The 21614-nt window shown below is 35.9% G+C and overlaps 1 protein-coding gene across 10 annotated transcripts in view; it reads right to left on the reverse strand.

Annotated features, from left to right (window-relative positions):
* Nucleotides 1-21614, reverse strand: part of LOC117411997 (forkhead box protein P1-like) — a 165780-nt gene that overhangs the window by 92180 nt on the left and 51986 nt on the right. For 8 of the 10 annotated variants that reach the window (XM_034019917.3, XM_058988648.1, XM_058988646.1 and 5 more), the window contains exon 3: nt 12848-12905. The exons of 1 other annotated variant lie outside the window; for it this stretch is intronic. The gene's annotated coding sequence lies outside the window, so the exon portion shown is untranslated. Of the gene's footprint in view, nt 1-12847; nt 12906-17825; nt 17994-21614 lie in introns of those variants that run through there. One more of the 10 variants, XM_058988649.1, reaches the window with a different exon arrangement.

Here is a 21614-nt window from a genome sequence, read left to right on the forward strand (position 1 = left end):
AATGGTAAAGACTATTGGCAGTTAACAAACAATGGCTGTTAATAATGTATAATAAAACAAATTGAGTTAGGACAGAAATAAAGCAATAGACACATTTAAATACTCCCAATTAACTACATTTACTCAGTCACCAATGCCACAAAGCACCAAGGTTTTTTTTCTGTAGGCAACATCCTCATAAGGGCTTCATTACCATTCAATTTCACCAGTTCACACCTCTTTCTATGTACTAGATTGTGTGTGCATTGTTTTTTTAAAAATTTATTTTACAATAACTGTCATAATTTAGAAAGCAAAAAAGATTACCAAATTGTGCAACTAAATGTTAGGGTCAGTTTTTCTGCTTCTCTTCTGGCAATCATACAGGCAGCAGAGCAGAAAGTTAATTAATAAACCTCACTTAAATAAAATAAAAACAGCACAACAAACAAGAAACCGACAGTACTAAAGTCAACATACATCTGCGTTTCACCAGTACAATAACCTTTGCAAAGGGGGACAATCACACCTGTGGAGGTGAGAAGTCAATTCAGTCCTCCGGTGTATTCAGAAGTCAGAAGGCTTATTTTGTTCAGACTGACATTCTTTTTTAAGCAGAATCACCATCTAGCCAAGGCCAAGACCATCAAGGTTTCCCTTGTGTCCTCCCTCTGTGTCCTGATCAGACACATAAGGAATCAACTAACTATGTGATGACCTTTAGCATGATAATACCAATATATATTAATTAAAAAAAAAACAAAAAAAAAAACAGCACAAAGAAGTGACAATCTTATTCTATAAAATCTTGATTCTAATAAATACAGTATTAAGACACTGATCTTGAATACAAGAGCAAAAATGTCCCAAGACACAGAATGTATTTATTTTGTATGGTGATATATCTAATCCATTATCATGCTTTATGACTCAGAAAACTAAACTGTAGGATATTTCGGTGGTGTTCATATCTCAAGTAATTTGTAGCCAGCACACATCTCAAATGCACATCATCATACTTTTTAATTTAATAAAGGTGATAAATTTAACAATAATTGGACATCTCTTTACATGAAAGGCATGCATTACCTTTGCCAACCTTGTGTTTTACTATGGGATATAATACAACTATCAGGCAATTTGTTTCAGAAGTATCTTTTCAGTTACTGTAACAGTTTTATACACATGGATTATAACATGTAAAGTGACCAACGCAACTAAATGATAACTGCAAGAATAAGAAATAAATTGCCATAGTTTGTATAAGACAAGTTTAATAGAAGTTGCGTTGTGATTTTGGGATTTCAATTTTAATGGCAACCTCTTTTATTTGTGGTTTACCACACTCTTACTCTTTACTCAGTCTCTTTCATTTGACTTTGATAAACTCACTTGTATGTGGCTTACATAGATTAACACTACAATAGAAGATCCAGCGAAAGAGAAAGCTTGGCTCTTTTTTTAACACTATGGAAGTTACATTGTGGGAAATGTAGCCCATTCAAAGTATAGTCCTTGCCCTAGAGCTTATACAGTATGTTGCCAATTAAACTGTCACAAAAATGGTGTCTTCAATCTGTGATATCCGTTGGGATCTGCAGCTCCACATTGTTTTAACATTAATTCAATGTGTGTCATATATTTTTAATCTTTTTCTTCCTAGAATCTTTACAAGCATTTTCTTCTGGGAGAAAGAATATAGACTTTCAAGAGTAGTAGTTTGTATAAAATGAGAGGTTTGTGTTTCTTAATACTCCAGGTTGCACATTTCATCTTCTGTGTCAATGTGAAATATGGTTTGATGTTTATGGGTAATTGTATATTCATAAATAGCATGCCATTTTATACCTGCATTTTTCCAATGTTCCTCTTATTAAAAGGACTGTGATGTTCAGATTATTATCAGGTAAACCCTGGATGATACCTGCTGTTCTTTTATTTACAAAGCTTGGAGAATCTACTTACTCAATGCTTAGAATGTGTAGCATCTATGTGCACATGTTTTCTGGTTTCCAATTGCTTTCCACAATACAAAGTAATGTCTTATACATTATTTGTTTTTGTTATTGTAACCCCACACTAAAAAATGTGTATGAAATGACAAGAAAACATGCTTCTTTTCTTCAAACCTGAACTCCTGGACAGCTTCAGATAATAACATGTGCATCAAGATGCAAAAGCATTCCTATTTAAAATGGCTTAATTTGGAAATATGTATTTCTAACAATTGCGAATAATCTTAAAATGCAACACGATGACCCATGCTTAACATCGATGCATTAATATTAAAAGGGCCTGAGCCTACTTAAATGCAGATAAGGGTGGCAGTCTGTAGGGAAGGTAACATATAACTTTTATATATGAAACCCAGCCCAAATGTAGAGGTGGAGCTGGCTTTATTGCCTAATAACACAGGCTCAGGGAATTCATGAGACATCATTCCTTATTTCTGTTAGACAGCTTGGCAAAGAACCAAAAGATTTTAAGAATAATAAAACAGAAACCAATAAACAAAAAAGCATGCCCTGTGATTTTCAGTATCAAGCAGTACTGTCTAGCAGTTTTAAAACTCGGCATACAACGGAGACCTTTAATTGCTTGTAATCTTGTTTACAACATGTGTTAAATAATAGCGTCTTTCATATGTTAATGAAGGTCATCTGCAGAATTACAGAGCACGAGCATTTCCATAAATAAAAACAAAAAACAACTTCTCCAATGTTATTTCTTTCTTTTTATTTCTTTCTTTTTTTATTAATGTTTAAACACGTATTTAAAATGTTACAACCGTTGATAGCAAATTTATTTTTGTATATATGCTTTGTTTTTATGTTGAAAATGCATACAGCATTCCCAAGAGTTACACACACACACACACACACACACACACACACTGTAGCTATCTAGATTCAGCACTATTTCACATAAGAGATTGTTTGTTATTATTGTTATGGGCAGCAGTGTGGAGTAGTGGTTAGGGCTCTGGACTCTTGACCAGAGGGTCGTGGGTTCAATCCCAGGTGGGGACACTGCTGCTGTACCCTTGAGCAAGGTACTTTACCTAGATTGCTCCAGTAAAAACCCAACTGTATAAATGGGTAATTGTATGTAAAAATAATGTGTAAAAAATAATGTAATTGAATGTAAAAATAATGTGATATCTTGTAACAATTGTAAGTCGCCCTGGATAAGGGCGCCTGCTAAGAAATAAATAATAATAATAATAATAATAATAATTATTGCAAAAGCCTCAGATCTCTTTCAAAGGATAGTGTGAGTTGAAAAGGGGGGCATGTACCTTCCACTTAGCAGTTAAATTGAAAGTAAAGGGCACAGGGCTAAATACTGAAAGACCTTGTATGAATCTTACAGCTTTAATGGAATCAGGTTTTTAACAACTCTTTTTCGTTAAATACAGCCGATGTCAGGAGGATGCGTCCCACCCATAAAGCAACACAATGACAATGTACAGTGGCACTAATACAAGGACATAGTTCATCATGACATTTTCAGCAATTCCCAACTGATTAGGGTCATTATGTTGGAGGTCTGATTTATGTTGTCATTTCCTCTCACCGATCCTGCATCAATGAATCTTAATGAATTGGTAAATAAGGGTGAAGATTACACTCTATGACACCGAAACATTCCTCATTCTCAATGCCAGAGATTTATGTAGCCAATTAGAGACTAACAGAGAAAATTGGCTGGCAGGAAAATAATATTCTTTATGGTACAAAATGGAAAAGCATTCCTGTTGAAGGGCAATTGTACAGTCGGTGTGCAAGTGCATACAAAAAGATTCTGTCTTTGCAACACAAAGGATTCTTACAATGTCTGAGCTGAATGACGTGTGCTTGTTAAAAAAAAAGTTTAAAATATACAAAAAAAAACAACCTTCAATTCTATAACAGAATTTTGAGGTATTTACCCTGCATTATTAGGGCTCCCAGACATTACAAACAGACCCAATAAACCATATGATGTAATACAAAACAGAACATATAAATGCAAGGCAAACACACTTTCTGTATGACAATCAGAGACATTACTGAAGATTATGTACCATTTAAAATGTTACATTTCTCTTTGATAATCTGGGAATTAGACAGCAGTAGTGTTGCTTTGGGGGTTATTAATTTAAGCCTCTTTCCTTACCTGCAAACATGCTCTATTCTGTTCTTGGGCTGATGCTTAATGTCTAAACGTCAACAACCTGGCATTAAACCCCCTCCAGTTTATTTTGTGTATAAATACCTTTTAGAATGAAGTCACGCTTAATCTCTTCAAAACATAAATGATGTTACAAAAATCAATTAAAAGGATTTTCTTTTTTTTTTTTTTTTTACTGCAGCTAGTTTTGTTTTGGAAATAACAGCTTTCTCAAATACTGTACATAACCATACTTTCTATTTCTCCCTATTTAAGAACACAATATGTGTTGCTACAAGATGGAACAAACCTCTCCCTATTAATCCAGGCTTCTTAAAGAAACACTCAGTAAGATAATGAGGCTCTTTATGCATTACATATTGTGCCTAGTTTTGGTGTGGTGAGGCAGCTCTCCACATCAAACAGTGATCACTGCTATTAGAGAGTGGGCTCATAGGAGAGAGGCTGAAAAGGCTGAGTGAAAAGAAGTGGAAAATTAAAGCTGAAGCAGTCGAGGAAAGGGCTTAATTTACTGGCATGTACAGTATGCAAATGAGATTACTCTCAGCTTAACTGCATCATTTATGTTTTATGTCCATAATAACAGCATCATCATTACAGGGCTCAAATTAAATTACACCATAATTAGCATATCAAAGTGATTAGTTAAAGTTTAAAACAAATACCCAATTTTGTTAATGAACAGCTGTAATCATCGTGTACACTCCAATGAAAGCATCCAAAACAAATATATGTTTTAGAGAAGACAGGAAGATTTTCCAGCCGACAGGTCTATCTATCCGCACATGTACCTGGCAGAATACAGATTCAGGTTAATTTCACAAAACGAATGTGATCAAAAGAGGCAATTTAATGGAGATGCCAGTTTCTGGATTCATCAATAAAATATATAATTAGTTCATACTAGCAGGATAGGGAGGAGGTATCTTATTTATATGGTGCATATATGGTGCATAAACTAACTATTTACTTCCGAGATCTCTGTTAAAAAGGAGGTGTCATTATATATTCTCCATTGATTTAAAACCATTTCCTGTATGGTCATACTGTATTCATTAACCATGTATTCTTACAGATTAAAGAATACAAATCAGAAGCTGTTAATAATGTCTAATTGTGTAAATTACTGTACGGTATAAGGTGCTAAGTATTCCATAGTCACAGAAGACATCATGTCCAGATAATATTGATTTTTCATAAAGTGAATGATTTTCAACAGAAGTCAATCACTTTTTGCAAAAATTATGGTAATGCACATTATCCAAAACAGACTGTTGAAAATTTTAAGAAGTAGCTTTTCATTTTATTCATTGAGGAATCCATTAAAACCCTTATTTCTAAGAAGTATGTAAATGATGTGCCTTTCAAGGTAGAGCTAGGGCAAATCCACTCCATCAACTAATGATGGATCTCATTACATGCAGAGAGTATTCATAATGAGGAAACGGCAGCCCGCCATTCCATGTTCTAACGTAAATCCCTATGAAATGTTAATATCTCACTTCTAATTAAAGGCTACCAACTCCAAATGCACCTTCATGGGTGATTGCTAGCAACACAAATTGTATTTTTTTAACAGTACACTACACTCAGACGTGGCTGTGGAAAAAAGAAAATCCATGAATTATTTTTTTTAACACTAAAGATTCTCTCGCTTTTAGTTTCACATATTCCAATCCTATATGCTTAATATAAAAGAGACTGAAGTAATCTATAGTTAATAAGCAACGGCAATCAAAGCAGTCTATGTTTATGGGAGCGAAAAAGAAGAAGGCTTCAATACAACACACGGTCACAGAACACCTGAAGTGCATACATATTGAGTTGTATATAATAATAATAATAACTTTAATTTGATATAGCACCCTTCACATCAAGGTGTCTCAGGGTATTTGAACTGCTACACTTGTACATGTTTTGCTGTTCTCTGTAAATGGCCTTGAAGTTGGTTGACAAACAACAGCATGGCAAAGTTCATGAGCAGCAGATATGGTATATATTTTTTTCTTTACTCAAAGCAAATAAGCACACTTGTAATGCAGGGAGTCCACTGTAATGCTCTCATTCATGTATACACAGGCCTTTACGTTTCTATTCCTTCTTGTTTTCACCTGTATCCATCACACCCCTGTTTCTACTGTCTCTGATTAAGGATTGCTGCGGATTCCTGTTCCCTGCCGGTGTGAGCGGCAGGGCATGCGGCAATCGTGTAAGAACTTCGGCAAAGGACACTGGCTGTTTTGGGGCTGTTCTGGATGTTTCTGTGTTGTTATGTTATGCTATTTTATTAGTTAATCAGTTGTGTATTTTAAATATTTATAATTCTTAATTCGCTTTTATATGTCTGCTATGTCTTTCCATCTGCCATTTCTCTCCATATCTATTTTTCTTTTTCAATTTAAGACTGTAATTTCCATATTGTTATATTTTGTTTAATTTCTGTAAGTCGCTTTGGATAAAAGCATCTGCTAAATAATAATAATAATAATAATAATAATAATAATATCCTACACATGTTTTGGTCAATGCTCATTCTCAATTGGGTTCAAAAATTGGGTGAAAATGCATGCGTCAGAGGAAAAATGCTGTTTCAAAACAGACCTCGCTAATGAGAACATACAAAGAAATCACCCTTTTGGTGTCATGAAATGGAAAATAAACATCTAAACTATACTTTAAATGCCTGAAATATCTGATGTGTTTGTGTCTGGTAATTCTAACAGAAGTGTTTCCATCATTTTATTTTTTTTTAATTCCATGCTACCAATAAACTACAGGTCGGTTCTTCCAGATTCTTTGACATCTCCCTGGATGAGGTCACAGGAAGGAACACAGAAACACCTGAGCCAAAGTGTGAGGCTTCTGGAGGTTTCTGGAGGTTTGAGTAAAAAATCTCAAAATCAACTTGGCTGCTCAGTAACCAGTCACTGACTTGTATGTTTTCAATGTCTCTACTTTCCTTCTTGTTTATAAAAAAATCTATTAAAAGTGCTTCTAGGGATTAATCTCCTAACCTTCCTTCTCTTAGTTCAGTTCGCCTACTGTGGCTGTGCAAAAGGAAACCCTAACAGTGCAACAACCTTCCTTTGTTCTATGGATACAGATAGTATCTAGCAAGCATCAGACACACGAGGATTTTAGAACAGACATGTGGCTTGTGTTGAATCAGAAACACAGAAAGAGAAAAAAGAAAGCCACTGAACTAGTGAGCTCTGACTCGCAACCCTCAGCAAGTATTTCCAGTGCTGTTTACATGACAGCCGAGGACACCGCCTCTGCTTTGTGAAGTCTAGCACTGGTTTTCATGCCTTAGTAATCAAACTACAGCCAAGTCAGAATGAAAAGAGTTTTTAAATGTCTTTGTAAAAACAAAGTTATTGGTGAGTAATGTACAGTGACAGTCTTCTCATTCTGAATTGAGCCATTCCAGGTCTTACCATGAGTGGATTAGTCAAAGTGTACAGAAGCCCACAAGCTTAAGGGCAATGCAATGCAATCATTTCCATCCTTTTTTTTTTGCACATTTATAGTCACATATATTAATAAATACACAAACCAATAGGCATATGAACAAACAAAATGAATAAATGCATCTTTCCTTGGAATAGGTTGCATTGGAAATACCTAATAGTTTCACAGCTAACATGTGTTACAAAAGGTTAAAACATGCTGGGCCAGGGTAAGGAGAAAAAAAAAAGAATGTAAAAAAAAAAAAGCTGTTTTGTTTTGTGTTTTTTTTTGTTTTAACACTTTTTTTTCTGAGGAAGGATTGTGGGGCGTTGTGTGCATTTGTTTCTTATTGTCTAAGTGGCAGTTGGAAGCTGGTCCCTGCATGGGCCTCCCAGTCCCTGGCTATGCTGTTTGACAGGGAGGTAACCATATTAGGATGTGTATGGTAAAGTAAACAATAACATAGTTGCAATGAAATGGAAATTTTTCAGCTAATGGTGTTTGTCATTCCTGTTTTCAGTCTCCCCCACTGCCGCATTCTTTTTCCAACTCAAACATACTTTGTTATGAAAATAACATTTTAGCCAGGCTTTAAACCTTTGCACAATAAAATCCCCAGGAATGCTTTTAATGTTATAAATTAAATAAACTTGCAGATTCCTAATGTAAAAGCCAACCACTTCATCACCAAAAGTGTTCCGCTTCAGTTGCCTCTTTAAATCACTGAATATAAATTTTACATGTTAAATAATTTAACAATTTAATACATTTGATGAACCTATAAAGAGAATGCAGAACAGGGACGAAACAGTTTTCCAGAAATCTAGAATTCATTCAGCAGTACTGTGCCAAAGCAGAGTTCTGTGTAGTATATAACAGGGTTATAGCTAATATGTCTGGATCTGAGAGTTTAACTTCTCTATAATCTGAAACAGCATGGAATGGTGCTAACCTTCCACTCATTTTATGCACTGCTAAACAGTTAGTAGTTTTCCTTTTCCAAAATAAAACGTGTGTATGTTTGTGATCGCTTTATTTTCAGTGAGGTTTAAAGAATAATGGAATTAATGGTACGAACACTCTTGAATCCAGAAGGGCATGCTTCACACCCCCCACTGCTGCACTACAGTAAAATTGAATGCAGCAGGCCGGCATAGCTAAATCAATACATCATACAAACAAGTAGCAGTTCACAAGTTCAAAAGGCATGATGGCCAGTTTACTACATCAACACTCTAGCAAAAATAACCTCTTTAGGGCCTCTTTTCTTCCTATAGACGCCACAGAGGCATCACTTTCATACGGCTGTCACAACAAAAACTACAAGCTATTTATTTACATGATGCATCAGCCATTTCATTAAGCAGCCTCATTTTTCTGTAGACTCTAATAAGCCATGCTCTCTGGATAGGGTGAAAAAATCATATCGCCGTATCCATTCACTCTTTTATGCCTTTTATTGTACAATATAAAGCCACCACAGTCACTGTATCTTGCACAACACAAAGGGGTGCATATTTTACAATAAGTCCAATAGAAAATGTACATAAGGAGTATATACATACAGTACAACTTGTATTTTTAATACTGTCTTTATGTATTTATTTTTAAAAGAGAAGACTGTAAATATGATATACACATCACAGAAATAACTGAAATTTGGTAGCTGCTGTTAGCATGCATTTGATTATGATAGCACAGTTCAGACTACTGGGACCAGACTAGCATACAACAATATCATTTTTTATGTATTTATATTTGTATCATTTGGTCAGTATTATAAATTAACAGTGGAGATCTAAACAGATGTCAAATACGTATGCTTAATCTTAACCCTGATCCAAGTATAAAACAGATCAGATTATCTGGAAGTCTGTTAATGGCAAGTTACCTCCACTACCTTGTGCCTGTAAAACATTTTTTTTTTTTTTTTTTTTTTTTAATGCATTGTCTTGTTATTTTATGACATTTCTTGGGCATTCATTTCAGGTTTTACTGGCCACAAAGGTTCATAACGGTTAGGTGCTTGCAGTAGTTTTCAGTCTTGCATCGCTTCCTTGCTACTTTGACAATTATCCAGCAAATCACTTAACCAGACTACTTCAACCCCCACTAGTCTGGTTACTGTATATGCATAATAATACATTTTAAAATAAATAATCTGCTTTTTCTGGTACTACAGATCTATTACGTGTTATTTTTTTCAAACCGAACACCACTACAGGCTGTTATTTGTAATTTGTACCTAACAAAACAATTCCATTAGCCATGCCATGTGCATCCACATCTATCACTTAATAGGTCTCACAAATGGGTAGTTTTTAAATGAATCTACGTTTCACTTTAAAAACAGTGCCGTTGTTGGTGGTGGCTTTGTAATGTTGTCCACCAGGTATTGAACCTCACAACAAGGTCAAATCAGTGTAAAGTTTTTTTTTTTTTTTAAAGCCTTGGGTTCAAATGGGATTTGTGCATACCTAACTTGATCTGACAAAGTCCAATTTTACTTTTCTGGATATCTGTACAAACGTAAAAGCTGCCACAGTTTGACTGTCAACTGAGCAGGTGTTTGCGTTTATATTATTATTATTATGATGATGATGAGATGCCCCCATCCTGAGAACGAGATCAACAGCAAAGGTTTTTTAAACTGCAGTTACAGAGGATGCCAATTTCTACACTGCTAAAAGTGCCTTCCGGCTGTTATGCCTGTCACTGTATTAACTACTGTATTGAAGCTCCTAAAGTACATTATGGTAGTTACAGCGCATGAAAAACACAGTGACAAAACTGCTAGTGGCAGACACATTTAACTTTCTTGTTAGCAATCTCCCCCATGTGGCACTTTAGCAACAGCAAGCTGTTTATTATGTTACTGTGCTTCGCAAAACCGATTAAATGGGACTCTTAAGAATCAGTTTTACAAATGCATGGAAACACAGCGAGCTGTAAATTCCATGGAATTAAAAGCTTACCGACCCTAATACTGATACATGGCAATTTCTAGCTTAATGCCGATATAAAGAATTGGAATTCTTATGAAGTACTGCAAGAAATAACAGTACAGCCCACACTATCTGCAATGATTGTATTTTAAAATACAGACTTCTGTAAATATACTAGTCATATAGACAATATTTATTAATCTAAATAAATATTAACCCTCATTTAGGGCCACTTCCAGACCTGCGTGCAAACACCTAACAATTCTTCTAAATATGGAAAATAAAAAGAACGCAGTGTTTTCCATAATATAAAAACAACATTTAGTTCCTTTTCTTTTGGAGCACAAACAGACACATTTAAAACAATGCCATCATCAGTGTAAAAACAAATAAACACACACACACCAATAACAAAGACAAGCGAGGGGTTTTTGGAAAATATATCAGCGAATAGAAAAGCGAAGCCCTCGGAAACTTATTATAAAAATCTGCAGTTATGAGCGTCTAATTCCCAACCATTATGAAGGAGTATTCCCAAGTTATAAAACCTCATTCCCAAGTTATAAAAGTATTCACAAGCTTTTATAGAAACAATGTGCTGCAAGTGCTCGCACAGATAAATATATACAAATGTGAAAGTGATACTAGTTTGGGCTTAAAATTGGGTCTAAAAATAATTGTTTTTTTTTTTTGTTTAGTTTTGTTTAAGCTACACCTGGTTTTAATGCATTGGACTTCAAAAGCTTCTTTTGTTCCCTAAATGAACAAGGGACTGTTCAAAAAAATTAAAACAAGAATAACACCCCTGAACCTTGGTGAGATAATGTACGTACTTCCTCTTGAGATAACCGGCAATAAACATTATGTAAATGCATAAGCCTACACAAATAAAAGGGTAATCATTTATTACGCCAATACTGAACTTAAAAACAAAAAGAAACACTGGGAAACTGACTGTTAACCTTTTACAGTTTGTGTATGTGTAAAAATTGTATCTCTTTAATATACCTCCGTCATGATTGAAGAGTTTTTATTTGGTTTATTTATGTGGTTTAAGCAAAGTTTTTTTGGTAATTATTTCATATCCTGTTATAAAGTTAGTTTACAAAACTGTATTCGTGCAAGGCTGCAAGTAGAGCTTCATTAAGGTTGACAGGGGAATATTATGCAGTCCCTGCTTGACAGTTACACTATTGTTGCTATGGTGCATAACTATTAATTTCTAACAAAAGGTGAGAACCCACAGATGAATATCCAGAGGTTAGCACTGCTGTGTTCTACTCGATATTCCGTAACCGTTATTTTGAGTAAGTACATTAACCTACATTTATGATGTTGTAGCACTGATGTGGTTTTGTTCCACTGTCAGAAAGAAGTTAAATATCAAAGTGCACTCGTATTTTAATATTCTCTTGTTTTAAAATAATAATCCAAAATCCAAAGCAAAGTCTCAACAGCATCTCACAAAAGGTTATACTGTACCACATACACTATTTTTTACATTACTTGTGCTGCCTTTTGACACATTCTCAAGTTATTATTAATGTTCTATATACTGTAGGCTAGGAGGACAAAAGATTGTGTAATTCCATCAAGCTTTCCCTTTTCAGTTCAGATATTCATATGGCAGAATGTAGTAGAAGGAACTTATATTTAGGGGTTACAAGAGAACATTTAACATATTTTTTATAATATCAAAAATAAATTAAATATTTGTATTAGGAGACCATTTGTTAATGACCTAAATACAGTCCTGCTCATGATTTCTTCTTGTAGTATTCAAGGGTCTGAACTGTATTGCTACATTACATCTCAGTACAGTACCATAGATTTAAACTGTTAGGCCAGGACCAGATTACCTTTAGCCTGTTGTGCTTTAAGAACATGAATGCTGCCCTTGCTTTCAAATCTCCCCCAGCCCCAGACTCCCAAAATAGTGTCATATGGCCTCATTTATATGCCTTTCTACTACAAGAGGAATAATAGAGGAAGAACAATTAATATGTATGAATGCAAAAACAGCTATTCTTGTCATTTAATTTGTTTAAATGGTGTCAAGAGAATATTTAGGTGTTCTTTGGTTTGTCAGGGATGCATTGCCTAATTGTTACAGCATGTCAAAGTGAAAAAAAAACATTGTTTAAAATTACCCAGGTACTGGTTTCTTTCAAATAGAAAAAAAGCAATTAGTATCTACAAATAAAGTTAAGGCACCCTAATAGGTTATTTATTAAACAACCTGGATGTAGAGTCTGCCCCTTGCTGAGCGAGAGCCTTGTGTAAAATCGGCTTGTATTTACCTTCTTCAAGCAGTTGCTTGTTTAAAGCAATCTTCCGTTACAGTTCACTCTTCTTATCCTGGAGACAAGAGAAAAGGACACAATGTAATTGGCCGATTACTGGTGGGAACCATCAATTAAGCATGTTCATTTGCACCCCACTGTCAAGTCAAACATAAATAAATAAAACAACAAATGCAAGGAATTGGATTTAACGGTGAATGACTCTCTGCGAGTTTATAAAAACAATCATGTCATAGGACGTATTGCTTATCAGTACCAACAAGCGCAAGGCTCTCTCATTTAACAAGTACAGTACAACCTGCTTTCCAGAAACAAGACTTCCATCTCCTTTGAATTACTCTCTTTCTTAAACAATAAAAACTCAGTTTTTAAAGAACATGAATGAATTTTGAAAGTGCATCACTTAAATTTCAGTTCAACTGTTTTTCAGTTGCATTGTTGCATGACATATTCTTAACAAAACTCCACTCTCAACACAAAAGCCATCTTCGTATCTGAAACGTACTGCTACATTATACTCAATAGCGACTGCCTATTCTCAAATTGTTTTTAACCTTTTAACCTTGCGTTCCTTTTATATATATATACCGTACTGTGCAAAAGTTTTAGGCAGGTGTGAAAAAATGCTGTAACGTAAGAATGCTTTCAAAAATAGACATGTTAATAGATTATATTTATCAATTAACTAAATGCAAAGTGAGTGAACAGAAGAAAAATCTAAATCAAATCCATATTTGGTATGAACACCCTTTGCCTTCAAAACAGCATCAATTCTTCTAGGTACACTTGCACAAAGTCAGGGATTTTGTAGCCATATAGTCAGGTGTATGATTAAACAATTATACCAAACAGGTGCTAATGATCATCAATTCAATATGTAGGTTGAAACACAATCATTAACTGAAACAGAAACAGCTGTGTAGGAGGAATAAAACTGGGTGAGGAACAGCCAAACTCAGCTAACAAGGTGAGGTTGCTGAAGACAGTTTACTGTCAAAAGTCATACACCATGGCAAGACTGAGCACAGCAACAAGACACAAGGTAGTTATACTGCATCAGCAAGGTCTCTCCCAGGCAGAAATTTCAAGGCAGACAGGGGTTTCCAGATGTGCTGTCCAAGCTCTTTTGAAGAAGCACAAAGAAACGGGCAACGTTGAGGACCGTAGACACAGTGGTCGGCCAAGGAAACTTACTGCAGCAGATGAAAGACACATCATGCTTACTTCCCTTCGCAATCGGAAGATGTCCAGCAGTGCCATCAGCTCAGAATTGGCAGAAAACAGTGGGACCCTGGTACACCCATCTACTGTCCGGAGAAGTGGCCTTCATGGAAGACTTGCGGCCAAAAAGCCATACCTCCGACGTGGAAACAAGGCCAAGCGACTCAACTATGCACGAAAACACAGGAACTGGAGTGCAGAAAAATGGCAGCAGGTGCTCTGGACCGATGAGTCAAAATTTGAAATATTTGGCTGTAGCAGAAGGCAGTTTGTTCGCCGAAGGGCTGGAGAGCGGTAGACGAATGAGTGTCTGCAGGCAACAGTGAAGCATGGTGGAGGTTCCTTGCAAGTTTTGGGCTGCATTTCTGCAAATGGAGTTGGGGATTTGGTCAGAATTAATGGTCTCCTCAATGCTGAGAAGTACAGGCAGATACTTATCCATCATGCAATACCATCAGGGAGGCATCTGATTGGCCCCAAATTTATTCTGCAGCATGACAACGACCCCAAACATACAGCGAAAGTCATTAAGAACTATCTTCAGCGTAAAGAAGAACAAGGAGTCCTGGAAGTCATGGTATGGCCCCCACAGAGCCCTGATCTCAACATCATCGAGTCTGTCTGGGATTACATGAAGAGAGAGAAGCAACTGAGGCTGCCTAAATCCACAGAAGAACTGTGGTTAGTTCTCTAAGATGTTTGGGCCAGCCTACGTGCCGAGTTCCTTCAAAAACTGTGTGCAAGTGTACCTAGAAGAATTGATGCTGTTTTGAAGGCAAAGGGTGGTCACACCAAATATTGATTTGATGTAGATTTTTCTTCTGTTCACTCACTTTGCATTTTGTTAATTGATAAATATAAACTATTAACATGTCTATTTTTGAAAGCATTCTTACTTTACAGCATTTTTTCACACTTGCCTAAAACTTTTGCACAGTACTGTATATATATATATATATATATATATATATATATATATATATATATATATATATATTCTTTTCCCGAAAATCCGTCAAACAAAAACAAAAAACAGAAATTTTCAGTAGGAAAAAAAAAATCAATCTTCTTGTTATTACTGCATTACACACTTGTGTGGGTGTCAAGAATCTTAAAGTAATTGAAAACAGAAAAAAAGCTGGCTAGTTGCAGATATTGCAGACTTCTTGCACATGGACCTGCCGACTCCTGACCTGGACAGTTACGATAAACCCAGGTGATACAGTGCATACCCATGCTATTGAAGAGCAGTATAACACTTTCTTTACTCACAAGAATATACTAGCCGAATTTGATCTGCGTGCAATAAATTTACATAGGAAGTGTTTAAACTACAAAAAGAGGGGAATTTCTTAAATGTACATCATTTAAATATGGCAAGAGCTTTATTCAACCGAACTTCCTGTAAATGGAAAGCCACGCCTGAAACGTACCCCTGCAATTGCTTCTACAGTTTTAACAATCCATAAGCTTCCAATTGAAAACATGGCTTTACCCAGCTCTGGAAAATGTTACTGAACAGTGTAAAAACAAGGTAAGAAGGTGGGCCAGAAAGTGCTGCTGTATATTTACATTTTATACCGTTATGTCAAACGGTTATACCACCTTGACTAACTAAAATAATATAAATACAATACAATACTGTTTTAACCTGCGGACAGTACTCCTGTTTCCTTGCCAAGTCACTGCTGTGTCTGTGGTGGAGAAAGCCGAAACTTGACTAATAGCCTATGACGACAGTGATAACCCTACAAGTTATTAGCAGCTTATAAAATATTCACGGCCAGGGCAGACTGTGTTTTTAAAATCGTAAGATTTGTTTGAATTTGAATTTAATTTAAACAATTAAAACATGCTTTTACCCAATAGATAGAACGAGTTGCTATTCTAAATAAAACAAACAAACAAACTAAAACATTAGTGTGTCTAAACTTCCCCTTTAAGATGTTATTTTCTAATGGGATGTTTACTTTGCACACTGCATCCCCTGGTGGCTGATCACTGTAAGCATGGAATTGTTTTAGAACAGACTGCACTGTTCTTGAAAAGAGGCAAGTGTAAAAGCAAATGTTTTATAGTGTAATCTGAAGTACTGTGTAACACAACTCAAATGAATGAACGCATAATAAAGTATGTAAAGTGCGTGTCATTTCATAACGTTCTAGTGTGCTTCTAAATATTTGCCAGTCAAAACTGTGGCATATATGTTTGCCTTGTTAAGCGATTCATCTAAGGTTCAATACATTTGCACATTATCATAAAAACTAAAATCAGCAGCACTTGTCCACTTTGAATACTGTTATCACTGTATAAAATGCAAAAGCTTTTTTGTGGGTAAGGTATGAATGGAGGACTTTCCCTAAACACTTGTGTGTATTTTCGCTAAACATGCAGTTTAAGGAACTGTCTAATTTGGGATTCTTAAGCTTTACCTTTACTCAGCTAAGTTATCTAAACATATAAAAAGAATTCCACGTGTAGCCTTGTAATTATCAATTAACTACAATAAAACTGTCAGTGTGCAAGTCAGGTGCAGAAATTATTGCTGGTGTCATATTTCTTCTCACTAGCTGTTTAAAGACTATCTCAGATCCAAGGTTTGTTTTCTTGTTTTCTTTTCTTAAAATTAATTCCCAGACAGTTCTTGCTCTTCCATGTGCTTTCTTAATCTGAAGCTGTAAACTGTGTAGGACAAACAATGCAACAGTAAACAGAAATTGGAGGTTCTCAAAAAGTGGAAGAACTGGTCTGTTGCTCAATTCAACAGAGTTTGCTCTTGCTAGGAGTGTTGTTTCTGTTTATATTTAAACAACAGAAAGCATCTGCACATCTGTGTTCCACCCCACCCCCCTCCCCTCTCTCACACCCGAAATAAAAAAAAAACAGAACATTTACATTAGATAGAGGTGATTGATTGAAATATACATTAACTGTACCCAATATTATATATACATACACACACATATACATATATATACATATACACATATACATATACATATACACACACACACAGACTAACTGATACTAAACAGGTTCAGTTAAAAGTTTTCAAACTTTACAGAGTACACAAAATGCAGTCCAAACATTCACTGGAAAGCATGCCCTACACTAAAGGGATAACTGACAGTGCTATTATGCAAAGTCTATTTTTATGGCTGCTGCCTTCCACACAGAGGAATGGGAGGACTTTCAATTCTCTTCTGCAATATCAAGTTTCCCACTCTCCAGTCCTGCTCCTCTTTGTGTCGTGAGCTAACATCTCTAGTGTGCTATTAATATCAATGAAGAGCTGATTCAGTTTCCATATATGAAAAACCTTCCTATTACGGTACATTCACTTGTGATCAAGAAGCCTTTGGTTGGGAAACAATGAGGAATAGCAGCTCTTAAGGCTTCGGGTTGTAGGCAGTGTACAGTTTGAATTCTTTATGGCAAGTGATGACAGTATTATGTTTGCGGACAGTTACAAAACAGGATTCGTTTGGAAGAAGAATAACAAAGCAGCCCTCACATGTTTCTTTACAGGACCCGCACTCTGAAATATTTAGTAACAGGGTTCACCCTCATCACATGCCACCTGCTCTGCTCAAGCGGCTTCAAGTCAGTTCAGTAAAACTACACAAACTGATGGACAAGCCACACTTTAAGGACCTACAGCACAAATGTAAACAGGGTAAGCACACTCACATTTACTTCAAGAAACGAATGCATTACAAGAAAGAAAAGAAACAAGAATGTAATACTGACTTACCCATTAACTGTGAGAGACTTTAGGTGGTAAGTAAATCCCCGGGGTTTAACAAAAGTAGTTTTTTTTTGTTTTGTTTTTTTTCCTCCCTGAACAATAAAAGCTCTTTTGACTTCCAGTCTCTCTCTCAGCTCCAACACTGACTGCAGTGTAAAGAAGGACTGAAGGTATGTGGTCTAAACACAACAAAAGCCACTGCCTTGCTCTAGATTAAATATGCAGGAAGAGGCCCCTTTGCATAAACACAAACACTCAGCAAATGAATAACTGGCTCAAATCAGAAGCCTGCTGTGTGTTCTACCTGTCCTGCTCTCTGCTTTAATTACGAAGAGCCCCCTTAGGAAACACATGGCTTAAGGGGCAAACAGCTTAAAAGGGGACCAAAACTATTCCCTATGGTTAATGCTATTATATTTTTGAAATTTGAAGATTTTAGATTAGCACAGAGAATCAAACTGTTTTAAATCACATATACTGAAGGTGACATTTTCACTTCGATGTAAAAGTATGTCTGGATTTCATACAGCAATGCCCCTTTCAAACAATTACTGACAGGTTGGACCAGACTTGTACAGATATATTGCAGCAAGCTGTTGTTTTAAGAAATACTTGACTCGTTTGTTTTTAAAATACATTCTTAAATTTGAATATTAATATTGTGTACATATAGGAACACAAGTTAAATCGTTTCTTTAATTCTTTTTTCGTCTAACTGTACATTAAAAAAATTCTTCTGTACTACTTGTTTAAACAGTATCATTTTATTCCTTTAACACTTTTGCAATGACCCTCTTTTTAAAATTGATTTATGAGAATCACAGACTTAAAATAAAATGAATACAAAGAAAATACTATTTACCATAATTCTCTTTTATTATTATAGATCCTTAAAACAAGTCATATGATTATTCTCTGTATTGAGAACAGATCTGCCCACAATCTTTAATGCATTACATATAAAAAAGTGTGTGTGTGTGTATATATATATATATATATATATATATATATATATATATATATATATATATATATATATATAGTGCTGTAAGGCTCACGGTTATAACGCTCCTACAGCATGTCCCCCAATTCCTATACTAGTAATTCATGCAATATTTCTACAGTAAATACAGTACCACTGTTGTTCAAACTGTAAACAACTTCTCATTCTAACTTCCATTTCTGTCCCTCCCTTTTGATACAGTACCTGAACCGAAGAAACGCTGCGCTGGCACTTTATAACACAGGAGGAGCTGCAGCTTTCTCCGGGAGACGAGACGCTTCAGTTTCGCTTCAGCCCCACCCTGGCAGCCGAACCTGGGGCGAGCCCATTCCCTCTTCCCCTCTCCCGACCCTCTCTCCTTCTCGCACTTGGTTTGCTTGTCTGTCGCTTTGAACTGAACTCCCGACCTCCATTTAGCCAGGCTATTTATAGTGCTTTTTTTTTTTTTTTTGTAAACAATATAACAATATAGCATTGATTTCGTGGTGTTTTATTCATGGTTAATCACGGAAAGTTACATTTTTGCTTCACTGTATATGCATTATAGAGAGGGACTGATTTTATTTTGTATTTTAGTCAGATGTGTGTTATGTGTCCCGCGGCGCCCCCCACCCCCTCCACCGTTTATAACGTTCTTCAGTTAAAATGCTCATATTGCGTGTCCCCCGAGACTCGCATTATAGCGAGGGAGTTCCATTATAAAAACTGCATCCAAGCTCCTTCCCCTAGTTTGTGAACTCCGTTTGTGGTATAGCCTTCTGCACAATTACGAAAATCTGTCCCTACTCCTTCACACCTCCTACTGGATGAACAGAAAAGTAGAACTGATGCACACCTACCACTACAGAGCTGAAATATTTCACAAAATAATAGACCAGAACATAAAACATAAAAAGCGTACACCAGACACCTAAATAAAGTACTGTCCACTGTTACCCTGTCAGCCTTGAAAACAACCAAATCTGAATACACTGCAGTGCCACATTCCAGGAGCAGTATCTTGGCAGTGCAAATCTGCCAGTCCTTAATGTGAAGACTTAGACTGAACCAAACAAAACTGAAGCAGAGCCCTGAAAAAAATCTGCAGTCAAGCTATAGATGCTGAGTGACACATACTGATGTGCAGAGTCAAAGATGTCATTTTCATGCAAGCTGGAAGCAGAGAGACAGAGAGAGAGAGAGAGAGAGAGAGAGAGAGAGAGAGAGAGAAAACAAGGCAGAAAAAAAGAAACAGTGCGAGCGAGAAGAGAGAGAGAGAGAGAGAGAGAGAAGGGGGGAGACAGGAGACAGGAGAGAGATGGACAGCAGGAATGAGAAAATAAACAGGGGTGTACAATTTCAAAGGCGGGGGACACAAGCATTCCGTTGTTCAAGCCAATTATCAGTGGAAAATAATAACAACAGATGGATCCACAGTCCCTGACTCTTTCTTGTGCACTTTGTTGCCATAAAACAGCCTCATGAAATGTGAGAGCCATCTTAGAAAGACAGGGTAGTCCATAGTAAAGGAAACCCAGACTCCAGATGTGAGCTTGTGTGGGGCAGCTAAATAGTTGTGATGTTATTTACAGTTTAGATTACATGAGTTAAAAAAAAAAAACAACAAAAAAAAAACCATTTACTTTTACACTGTAAGTACACAAATAAAATTGGACAGAATTGCATTTAAATAAAAGTCCTTAGTGTATGGAAGAGAAACTGGTAGCATTACTTTTTATAGTAAGGCTTTAAAATGTTATTTATTGCATGGATGAGGACAAAAAAAATAAAAAAATCAGAAATTCTTGCTAACTTCAATATTTCACGTTAAGTACCAATCAGTTTTGTGATCTAAGAATGTTCAAAAGCCAAAGTTTCCTTTGAAAGGAATTATGAATACCACAGACGACTGTTTGCTGGCTCCCATGATGAGTCGCTGCAGCAGATGTGACACACGCACAGACATCCAGTGAAGAACCACTCACCCAGCATGCCTTCTCCCACTTCAACCTAAATACTACAACGTGCGAGTTAGGTACATAATAGTCTGAAACTTCAACCAAGAACGGAAAAAATGAGCCTTCCATCCGATTAGGTAATCTGCTTTGTTTGGAATGCTCAAGTAATTTCACTATTAAAGGTTTACAAATCAGCTGCAAAGGAGTTCAGAACAGTGAAAACAATGTATTTTTTCTTTTTCACTATATATGTGTTTGTGTGTGTGTGTGCAGCTAGTTGTCTACATCATGTACACAGGTAGTCATTAGTTTATGAATACATGGTAACTGCAAATAATCTATCTTTGTTCTACACCCCCTTAACCAAACCTACACCTTGCCAAAAAAACATGCTTAACATGTTTTGGTCTTGTTCACTCACTCACACACACACACACACACACACACATACATATATTACTAAATAGGACCTGTAAATTATTTTAGTTGTAAATATTATTTTACTAAGAAATCCCAGACTTACTAGTTCTTGCCACCTGCGTCACTGGCTCTCAGTTTTATTCACAGTGGGACTTGTTTGAAAAACCACAAATTAATTTCACTGTGGTAAATGATGTGTCATAATGGCAGAAGAAAAAAAATGAAGATAAAATAAAATGCATTCTTGATATGTCAGTCAATGGGGTCAGACAGATTTTAAATGATGTGGTTAACGAAAGAAAGGGGCAACAAACTCCAATTTTGAATACCATGTGTATAGTTATTTCTTTGTTTATTTATTTATTTATTTATTTAGTGGGTTTTGTGAAAGTATTTCTAGGCAATAGCCCAATTCATATATCATGGATGTATTAC

The sequence above is a fragment of the Acipenser ruthenus genome, chromosome 16, assembly GCF_902713425.1.
Source record: "Acipenser ruthenus chromosome 16, fAciRut3.2 maternal haplotype, whole genome shotgun sequence".
Lineage (NCBI taxonomy): Eukaryota > Metazoa > Chordata > Actinopteri > Acipenseriformes > Acipenseridae > Acipenser > Acipenser ruthenus.